This window comes from Salmo salar, chromosome 09 (genome assembly GCF_965601325.2).
Source record: "Salmo salar chromosome 09, fSalSal1, whole genome shotgun sequence".
NCBI classification, from domain to species: domain Eukaryota; kingdom Metazoa; phylum Chordata; class Actinopteri; order Salmoniformes; family Salmonidae; genus Salmo; species Salmo salar.
Window position 1 is genome coordinate 44,976,400 of NC_138299.1, and position 12,043 is coordinate 44,988,442.

The following is a 12,043-nucleotide window of genomic DNA, read 5'->3' on the forward strand; positions in this document are numbered from 1 at the left end:
ACCACTGTATCACCAACTTTCTTTTTTCAACTGAAACATTTGTCTATAAATGATTTGTTAAGCTGTGACTGGTTTTACCCAGGGGGTAGTAATGACATTGAGTTATGTCAAAACCGTGAAGACGATCCACCCAGATGCCCTGTTCAAGTCTGTCGTGCTGAGTACGTTCCTAGACTCGCAGAAGTAGGCCAGGCCACTCATCCCAATATGCAATCAGAACACAGGAGATTGGTGGCATCTTAATTGGGGAGGACGGGCTTGTGGTAATGGCTGGAGTGGAATCAGTGGAATGGTATCAGATACATCTAACACATGGTTTGATGCCATTCCATTTGCTCCGTTCCAGCCATTATTATGAGCTGTCCTCCCCTCAGCAGCCTCCAACTGAATCAGAAATATGTGATCCCAGATCTGTTGCTACTAAGAGCAACTTCTAGCTTGAGTGCAATGGCTATAATACAGTGACTGTACATAACATTAGGAACACACCTTTGCCCTCAGAAAAAGCCTCAATTCATCGGGGCCATGGACTCTACAAGGTGGCAAAAGCGTTCCACAGGGATGCTGGCCCATGTTGACTCCAATGCTTCCCACAGTTGTATTAAGTTGGCTGGATGTCCTTTTGGTGGTGGACCATTCTTGATACACACAGGCAACTGTTGAGTGTAAAAAAACCCAGGAGAGTTGCTACCATACTAAAATCTTGGCTTGCCCATTCAACTTCTGAATGGCACACATACACAATCCATGTCTCAAGGCGTTTAAGAATCCTTCTTTAACCTGTCTCCACCCCTTCATCTACACTGATTTGAAGTGGATTTAATAGGTGACAATAAGGGATCATAGCTTTCACCTGGATTCACGTGGTCAATCTATGTCATGGAAAGAGCAGGTGTCCTTAATGTTTTGTACACTCCGTGTTTTCCAGATGTAGAAATTCCAAATGAAGGAGTGAATCAGATTTAACATCTATTGAAGGTCATGTTTTTGTATTTCTACTTTATTTGAAGTTTTACCAGGTTAAACAAATGACATGATTACCACTTTTAATAGGGATTTGTTGCATTTACATTTCATTCCCTTCTTGCTCATCTGAAGAGCACTCACTACTCTTTCATGGGGCTGTGGCTGCTCAGTGTCGCTGCTCAGTGCAATACCTCATGGTTGACTGGGCCAATGGATGACGTGTGCAATACCTCATATGGTTGACTGGGCCAGTGGATGTCAAGCATGAAGAATTTGAAAAGCGAAACTCTTCAAAATATACTTTTTATTTTGACATTTTACTGGGTTTGTCTGGCTCCTTTACACAAGAGCTACTACTGGCTTTTGAATCAGTGAGGGAACGTGATTTGGCAAGGTTGAAAAGATAATTTTTCCAGCATTTGCTGTGCCTCTACTTTCCCCTTGACATGAGCAGTGTACGCCAACCTCTTAGCTCATTGAAGAGATGGCTCTGTGACCAGTGGCATTGAGAGTGTGTCAAATGGCTGTAGTTGGCCCAATGTGCTGCTTTTGTAAGATCTGATTCTTTGCCCAAATTTCCACTTGGCTTTCGTAATATCCAATCTTTTGCCAATATTTCCACTTGGTTTTCGTAATATCCGATCATTTGCCAATATTTCCACTTATGTTAGTTTTATGGGGACTGTTTAGCCGTTGTCATAGGTCTCGGTATGAATGGAATCCCAATTGTCCTGGAACATCTGTTTATCTCGTCTAACATTGTGAAAGGGTTTGTTGTTGACGTTTGTCCCTGGTTGAACTGCAGTGAGGTATCATGCTAGGTGAAGGTGGCTGCGTATCATTTCTCCTCCATTATAGTTTCTCAGGGAATGTAGCCTGTTGATCTTGAGATACAGACATGCTGATTATGCTTTAGTAGTGTTGTCTTTGTGGAATTTGTAACCCTGTCCCTATACCTCACGGTAGGCTATACATTTCATTCAAAGCCAAGATGAAATTCCTCAAGGAGATATGTCTAGGAAATGTTGATCCCTGTTGTACTTCATCATCTGAGAACAGAGGAGAGATGCTGTTTGTCTCACAGATGATTTAGGTTCCTTGACCATCTCAAGACTTCAGCTCATATACGTTAGCAGTGTTAGGTCTTTTTCTTCACCTTGACCTCAACGCAATGATTTACACATCATATTTTCACATACCATGGGAGGTCACGGCACTCTGCTTGACCCAAGCATTTAGCTACACTCGCAGTAACATCTGCTAACCATGTGTATGTGACAAATAACATTTGATTTGATTTGACCCGTTCTCGTCCCGCATTGATGATGTCTCTGACCTCAACACGTTTCCTCAAGGTCGCCGGGTCTTTTTTTCTCAGAGTTCAAAGGTGAGTTTGGCATAATGAATTTCCAGCAGCTGGGACAAAAATAGTCACACTTCAAGAATAGGGTTCTCAGGGTTGATAGACGAACACTGGCGCCAGCCCTTCATCAAGAGGCTGAGTCCCAAATAGCACCTTATTCCCTATTTAGTGAACTCTTTTTGAAAAGAGCCCTATGGTAGTGCGCTATATTAGGGAATAGGGTGCCATTTGGAACACACCCAGAGAATTGCTGAGGGGAGACCTTTAATAAAGGTTGAGGTATATTTACACCGAACTAAGCCAGAGGTATATTAACACGGCACCAAGCCAGAGGTATTTTAACACGGCACCAAGCCAGAGGTATTTTAACACAGCACCAGCCAGAGGTATTTTAACACAGCACCAAGCCAGTGGTATATTTACACGGCACCAAGCTAACCATGTGTATGTGACAAATTTGATTTGATTTGATCCATGCGACTTGTTCTCGTCCCGCATCGATGATGTCTCTGACCTCAAAGCGTTTCCTCAAGGTCGCTGGGTCCTTTTTTCTCAGAGTTCAAAGGTGAGTTCGGCATAATGAAGCCAGAGGTATAAGAACACATCACTAAGCCAGAGTTATAAGAACACATCACTAAGCCAGAGGTATATTTACACAGCACCAAGCCAGAGGTATATTTACACATCACCAATCCAGAGGTATATTTACACAGCACCAAGCCAGAGGTATATTTACACAGCACCAAGCCAGAGGTATATTTACACATCACCAATCCAGAGGTATATTTAGACAGCACCAATCCAGAGGTATATTTACACAGTTCCAAGCCAGAGGTATATAAACACATCACCATGCCAGAGGTATATTTACACAACACCAAGCCAGATGTATATTAACACAGCACCAAGCCAGAGGTATATTAACACAGCACCAATCCAGAGGTATATTTACACAGCACCAAGCCAGAGGTATATTTACACAGCACCAAGCCAGAGGTATATTTACACATCACCAATCCAGAGGTATATTTACACAGCACCAAGCCAGAGGTATATTTACACAGCACCAAGCCAGAGGTATATTTACACATCACCAATCCAGAGGTATATTTAGACAGCACCAATCCAGAGGTATATTTACACAGTTCCAAGCCAGAGGTATATAAACACATCACCAAGCCAGAGGTATATAAACACATCACCATGCCAGATGTATATTAACACAACACCAAGCCAGATGTATATTAACACAGCACCAAGCCAGAGGTATATTAACACAGCACCAAGCCAGAGGTATATTAACACGTCATCAAGACAGAGGTATATTGACAGATTACCAAGCCAGTGGTATGTTTACCGATCACCAAGCCAGAGGTATATTATTTAACACCGAACCAAGCCAGAGGTAAATTAACACGTCGTCAAGACAGAGGTATATTAACCTTGGCACCAAGCCAGATGTATATTTACACAGCACCAAGCCAGAGGTTTATTAACTTCTTAAAGTGTAGGGGGCAGTATTTTCACGGCCGGATGAAAAATGTACCCAAATTAAACTGGTTACTACTCTGGCCCAGAAACTAGAAAATGCATATTATTAGTAGATTTGGATAGAAAACACTCTGAAGTTTCTAAAACTGTTTGAATGATGTCTGTGAGTATAACAGAACTCATATGGCAGGCAAAAACCTGAGAAAAATCCAACCAGGAAGTGGGTGATTGAGAATTGTAGTTCTTCTTTTGAATCCCTATCGAAACTACAGTGTCTGTGGGGTCACGTTGCACTTCCTAAGGCTTCCATTGGCTGCCAAAAGCCTTCAGAAAGTGTTTTCATCCGTCTCCTGTAACCGGGCAGAGAATAGGAGCTCAGTCAATGAGTGGACTGCCTGGGGACAAATGGATTGATGATGCGCGAGTGCACCATTCCTTCTTTTTCTTCTTGAATGAATACGCTATTGGAATATTATCGCATTTTTACGTAAAAAATACCATAAAGATTGATTTTAAACAACGTTTGACATGCTTCTACTAACGGTAATGGAACATTTTGACTTTTCATGTCTTGAATTGCGCTCGCGCATTATGCCTTTGGATAGTGACCTGAACGCACGAACAAAACGGAGGTATTTGGACATAAATATGGATTATTTCGAACAAAAACAACATTTCTTGTGGAAGTAGCAGTCCTGGGAGTGCATTCTGACGAAGATCAGCAAAGGTAAGAGAATATTTATAATACTAATTCTGAGTTTAGGTGACCCCAGAACTTGGCGGGTGTCTGTATAGCTTGCTTTGATGGCGAGCTATCTACTCAGAATATTGAAAAATGTGCTTTCGGCAAAAAGCTATTTTAAAATCTGACACAGCGGTTGCATAAAGGAGTACTGTATCTATAATTCTTAAAATAATTGTTATGTATTTTGTCAACGTTTATGATGAGTATTTTTGTAAATTGATATGGTCATTCACCGGGAGTTTTGGTGGGAATACATTTTCTGAACATCACACGCCAATGTAAAATGCTGTTTTTGGATATAAATATGAACTTTATCGAACAAAACATACATGTATTGTGTAACATGATGTCCTAGGAGTATCATCTGATGAAGATCGTCAAAGGTTAGTGCTTCATTTAGCTGTGTTTTGGGTTTTTGTGACATATATCCTTGCTTGGAAAATGGCAGTGTGGTTTTTCTTGTTAAGTTTTTGTCCTAACATAATCTAATTTTATGCTTTCGCCGTAAAGCCTTTTTGAAATCGGACAATGTGGTTAGATTAAATGAGAAGTTTATCTTTAAAATGGTGTAAAATAGTTGATTGTTTGAGAAAATGAAATTATGAGATTTTTGAGGAACAGAGGAAATAGAAGGAGCGGCGCGCCAAACGTGCCCGCACAGTAAACAACTCGCTGGTCCCAGGCAGTCCACTCATTGACTGAGCTCCTATTTTCTGCCCAGTAACAGGAGAAGGATGAAAAACGTTTCTAAAGGCTGTTGACAGCCAATGGAAGCCTTAGGAAGTGCAACGTGACCCCACAGTCACTGTAGTTTCGATAGGGATTCAAAAGAAGAACTACAATTCTCAATCTCCCACTTCCTGGTTGGATTTTTCTCAGGTTTTTGCCTGCCATATGAGTTCTGTTATACTCACAGACATCATTCAAACAGTTTTAGAAATTTCAGAGTGTGTTCTATCCAAATCTACTAATAATACGCAAATATTTGACTCTGGGCCCGAGTATTAGGCAGTTTACTCTGGGCACGCTTTTCATCCGAAAATGAAAATACTGCCCCCTATACCTTAAAAAGTTAAGAAGCATTGCTTTGTTGTTTCCCTGCCTGTCATGGTCTGACTAATGAATGTGATGTTATCTAGCAGCACGCCACTGTAAAATCCTCATTAACACGACACACGGATTATCACGACTTGCTTCATGAACGTACTCAGGCTTGAATAGCTGTCAATTTGTTCATACTGAGATTCTACCCTCATGATTAATTTTCCAGCATCACTTGCATTTCCATCCAACAGTGATTATACCTGTAACCCTCTCTGGCAAAGAGGATGCTTTCTCTTCCTACTGGCTGCTGAGTTGCTAAGGGTAAACTTAAAGCCAAGGGAAAAACACTGGCCAAGCAAAACAATGGTCTTGCTTTGTTGACGACAGGCCGGTTGGACTGATCTAGTACATCCAGGGTTTGTTTGGCCTCCATGCTCATGGATGGGCAGATGACAAATACATTGTTTAATTCTTTCCGTCATTGGTGTAGATGCTCTATAGAACATATGTTTATGTCATTGCTTAAAGGAATAATGCGAGATTCTGGCAATTAAGCAGTTTTTCTACTTACCCAGTCATTGTGCAAACACTAGCCAAACTACCTCTAAATTCCTTCATACTGCACGCAGAGATCTATAAATATGATATCCACAAGTTCATCTGACTCTGGGTCAGTAAAAAAAATGGCACAATTTCCAGAATCTCGCAGTGTCTCTTTAAAGGTGTCGTTGCTTTGTCATGGTCTAGTTGGATGCTTGAGAAACCTATAACTCTTTGTGCCAGGATTATGCATGGTTTATGAATGTTTTATGAAAGGTACCCTTCAAAGGTGTTACCGAAACACCTTGTGACCTGTTTAGAGGCTCTGAGAGTGGAGACGGATCTGACTGGCTGATGTAGCAGGAAGTCCTTCCTTCTTTCTTTCCTTCCTTCCTATAGTATAATAATATATACAATTTAGCGATGCTTTTATCCAAAGCGACTTACAGTCACGCGTGCATACATTTTACGTATGGGTGGTCCTGGGAATCGAACGCATTATTCTGATGTGGCAATGTTCTACTTTCCTTCCTTCCTTCCTTCCTTCCTTCCTTCCTTCCTTCCTTCCTTCCTTCCTTCCTTTCTTTCGTTCTTTCTTTCGTTCTTTCGTTCTTTCGTTCTTTCTTTCTTTCTTTCGTTCGTTCTTTCGTTCTTTCGTTCTTTTTTTCTTTTTTTCTTTCTTAACACAGAAGGACAAAGGACAAGTTCTGGGCGTGTTAACACAGGAGGACAAAGGACAAGTTCTGGGCGTGTTAACACAGGAGGACAAAGGATTGGGGGATAACAAGTTAAACCTTCATATGATGTGAGGTAAAGGTAGACCAAAGTGGAAACAGACTTAAACAGAACACAGGGTCAGCTCTATCATGTACATTACGTGCCTCGTCAAAAGGAATTCTTTCAGAATTATAGATTAGGTTTTCCTCCAACAATACTCCATTGTAACAAAACAAAAAACACATGGCATTGTGTTTAACTCTAAAGGTCGGGCACAAATCCTGTGGATGATGTAAAGAATCATGCTCTGTAAGGACGAGGTGAGATACACAGAACATAAAAAGTCTCTCTCTGCCAGGTCTAGTTGGTAATGTTTGTGCTGAATCCTATCGCAGTTCTATATCCTCTGGTTTAAGTTCCTCTGATCACCCGGTGAAAGCAGGTTCCGGAAAAGACGATAGGATCTACCACACAATGGTACAGGGTTCAGCCAGAAGTATAATTCCCTCCCTCCCTCCCTCCCTCCTATAAAATCCCAGTCATCTCCATCCATTTCCCCTCTTCCTTCCTCGATGGCTGCTGTTTCTCACCCCGACCCGTTTGGCCCAATCACAACCAGGAAGCACTTAGCGCTATCCAAACAGATGGGACTCGGACTTCAAACAGCAGAGAGCCGTTTGTTAATACCAGGGTATTTCCTCACAGCTGTTTCACTGGGAGTTTCCCCATAGTTTATAGAACATAGGGAAAGTAACAGCTTTAAACTCCGGTTACACTTTGACTTGTCTTTAGATGATGCAGAGGAGAAGCAGTGGACAAAGTGTTGTTGGACAATTTTCTCAGATTAAAATCACAAATAGGGTTTAATATTCTCAGATTCTTGACAGCAATGGAGAAAGTTATGTTCTTTCCGGATTTTCTTTTAACCATACTTCATGAAATACTCACTTCTAGTGTATTTTTTTTTACCAGAACTGTCACTGAGTTATCGGCCGTGAAATCTCCAAGCTGACCTCTGAGAGGTAAAGACAGGGTTCAATCTCCATATCATATGATTACAGTTATACATGCTCTCTCACCTCTCGCAGCCATGACAGAGGGGCCAGAGAGAGCGTTTGAAGGGAATATTGGGCGAATACCAAATTGTCTCCTACACGCTATGAACTTGTAGAGATCTGAGACGATTTGATTGGTACAAGCAAAATGGTGAAACTTCCACCTAGCCTATCAAAGGGCAAAGTGGAGCTACTACCAGATTGATTACACCTGTCAAATCTTCTCAGAGGATGAGGTGCAGGGCTTAGGAGACGATATGTTGTTGGCCCAAAATTAACTCTCGCATCACCGTCTTACTCAATGGGCTGGGAATGTGTTGGGAAAAGGTCATACTGACCACAGTGTGGACCGTAAACAGTAGGTGATGTTTGGAATTATGTGTTCTGAGTTATTCTGGGATTACAGTTCCTTGTAAAAGTATTCATCCCCCTTGGCATTTTTCCTATTTTGTTGCATTTCAACCTGTAATTTAAATTGATTTTAATTTGGACTTCATGTAATGGACATACACAAAATAGTCGAAATTGGTGAACTGAAATGAAAAAAATACTTATTTCAAAAAATAAAAATACAATTTAAAATGGAAAAGTGGTGCGTGCGTATGTATTCACCCCCTTTGCTATGAAGCCCCTAAATAATATATGGTGCAACCAATTACCTTCAGAAGTCACATAATTAGTTAGATTGCACACGGGTGGTCTTTATTTAAGTGTCACATGATCTGTCACATGATCTCAGTATATATACACCTGTTCTGAAAGGCCCCAAAGTCTGCAACACGACTAAGCAAGGGGCACTCGCCACAGTGAAGCATGGTGGTGGCAGCATCATGCTGTGGGGATGTTTTTCATCGGCAGGCACTGGGAAACTGGTCAGAATTGAAGGAATGATGGATGGCGCTAAATACAGGGTAATTCTTGAGGGAAACCTGTTTCAGTCTTCCAGAGATTTGAGACTGAGACGGAGGTTCACCTTCCAGCAGGACAATGACCCTAAGCATACTGCTAAAGCAACACTTGAGTGGTTTAAGGGGAAACATGTAAATGTCTTGGAATGGTCTAGTCAAAGCCCAGATCTCAATCCAATTGAGAATATGTGGTATGATTTAAAGATTGCTGTATACCAGCAGAACCCATCCAACTTGAAGGAGCTGGAGCAGTTTTGCCTTGAAGAATGGGCAAAAATCCCAGTGGCTAGATGTGCCAAGCTTATAGAGACATACTCCAAGAGACTTGCAGCTGTAATTGCTGTAAAAGGTGGCTCTACACAGTTTTGACCTGGGGGGTTGAATAGTTTTGCACGCTCAACTTTTTTTTGTCTTATTTCTTGTTTGTTTCACAATTTAAAAAAATGTCAATCTTCAAAGTGATAGGCATGTTGTGTAAATCCAATAATACAACCCACCCCCAAAAATCTATTTTAATTCCAGGTTGTAAGGCAACAAAATAAGAAAAATGCCAAGGGGGTGAATACTTTCTCAAGCCACTGTATATTCACAGTATCTCAGAACAGGAATGCTGATCTACAATCAGGTCCTCCCTGTGCATATAATGGTATTCATTATGATCAAATATACTATACTGATTCCTGTTATGATGAACCAAAGAGATCTGCCTGGACTCTGGAAACAATGGCTGCTGTGACATAACACATCCATGACATCATTCTCCTCAGAGCGGTAACCTTGGCAACCTTGCTGAGAACAGGGGTGTGGGGAGGTAACGGTGCTGTGAACAGAACTTATCCTTCAGGCCACCAGCCCTGACCCACAACGTCCTTGGGTTAAAAAGAAAGTGGAGGAGGCGAAGGAGGAGAGGATGTCAAAGATTGTCCACAAGAAAAGATACATCTCCAAGTGTATTTTCTCTGAATCATGTTCCTCCCGGGCAGGGAGGAGGAGGAGCAGCGTTTGGTAATGAATGAAACCCAGATAATGCCGTTTCTGAGCCAGGTTTTATCTGGTAAAAGAATGCCGGCGGGATACGGTGTACGACGCAACACTTCCTCTTTACAACGAAAGGCATTGTTGATTGGTTCTGCTCGGCTGTGTGACATGAATCACATCACAGGTCATGCTAGGGAAGACCCTCCAGCTGGCGTTCACTGGCTCCCAGCAGACGTTGATGTGGTACACAGTCAATGTTATGTTTCTGTGGTGTGTGTGTGTGTGTGTGTGTGTGTGTGTGTGTGTGTGGCCTCTTTGTGGGTCTCGTTTTGGCATCACGGAACCCTACCCTCAAAATAAAATCAATCAAACAAACAAATGTATTTATAAGGCCCTTCTTATATCAGCTGATGTCACAAAGTGCTGTACAGAAACCCAGCCTAAAACCCCAAACAGCAAGCAATACAGGTGTAGAAGCACGGTGGCTAGGAAAAACTCCCTATAAAGGCCAGAACCTAGGAAGAAACCTAGAGAGGAATCAGGTTATGAGGGGTGGCCAGTCCTCTTCTGGCTGTGCCAGGTGGAGATTATTACAGAACATGGCCAAGATGTTCAAATGTTCATAGATGACCAGCAGGGTCAAATAATAATAATCACAGTGGTTGTCGAGGGTGCAACAGGTCAGCACCTCAGGAGTAAATGTCAGTTGGCTTTTCATAGCCGATCATTCAGAGTATCTCTACCGCTCCTGCTGTCTTTAGAGAGTTGAAAACAGCAGGTTTGGGACAGGTAGCACGTCCGGTGAACAGGCCATTGTTCCATAGTCGCAGTCAGAACTGTTGAAACTGGAGCAGCAGCACGGCCAGGTGGACTAGGGACAGCAAAAAGTCATCAGGCCAGGTAGTCCTGAGGCATGGTCCTAGGGTTCAGGTCCTCCGAGAGAGAGAAAGAACAAGAGAAAGAGAGAAAGAAAGAGAGAAAAAGAGAGATAATTAGAGAGGGCATGCTTAAATTCACACAGGACACCGGATAAGACAGGAGAAATACTCCAGATATAACAGACTGACCCTAGCCCCCCGACACATAAACTACTGCAGCGTAAATACTGGAGGTTGAGACAGGAGGGATCAGAAGACACTGTGGCCCTGTTCGACGATACCCCCAGACAGGGCCAAACAGGCAGGATATAACCCCACCCACCTTGCCAAGGCACAGCCCCCACACCACTAGAGGGATATCTTCAACCACCAACTTACCATCCTGAGACAAGGGCGAGTATAGCCCACAAACATTTTCCCCACGGCACAACACAAGGGGGTGGGCGCCAAACCCCTTAGGTGGGGGCTGGTGTAAACAAGGAACCCCCTCCTCTAAATAAAACCCTGGTTGGTGTAAAAAAGGAACCCCCTCCTCTAAATAAAACCCTGGTTGGTGTAAAAAAGGAACCCCCTCCTCTAAATAAAACACTGGTTGGTGTAAAAGAGGAACCCCCTCCTCTAAATAAAACACTGGTTGGTGTAAAAGAGGAACCCCCTCCTCTAAATAAAACACTGGTTGGTGTAAAAGAGGAACCCCCTCCTCTAAATAAAACACTGGTTGGTGTAAAAGAGGAACCCCCTCCTCTAAATAAAACACTGTTTGGTGTAAAAGAGGAACCCCCTCCTCTAAATAAAACACTGTTTGGTGTAAAAGAGGAACCCCCTCCTCTAATGGGGGAGAACAGTCATAACATCTCTGAGATCAAGCTATGGTCACTTACAGTAAGACGGCCCCTCGTGGTTACTGTCACTCAGTGTGTATAGACAGAAGAACTGGAATTATACATAGAGGGAAATATGGCCGACTTGCCACACACACACACACACACACACACACACACACACACACACACACACACACACACACACACACACACACACACACACACTCACACTCACAATCCTTAAAATGCACTCCCTCCCCAAGCCTGCGCGTGCACACTTATTAACCTACACATACATATTAATACACACACTTCCCAGTGGCACTCCCTTACGGCAGGGTGTCAGGGTCGTTGTCAGTTAGTTTATGAATGGAGGCCTTTATGGGCCAGTTGGAGATCGACTTGGGAGATGAATGGAGGCCTTCATGGGCCAGTTGGAGATTGACTTGGGAGATGAATGGAGGCCTTCATGGGCCAGTTGGAGATCGACTCGGGAGATGAATGGAGGACTTCATGGGCCAGTTGGAGATCGAC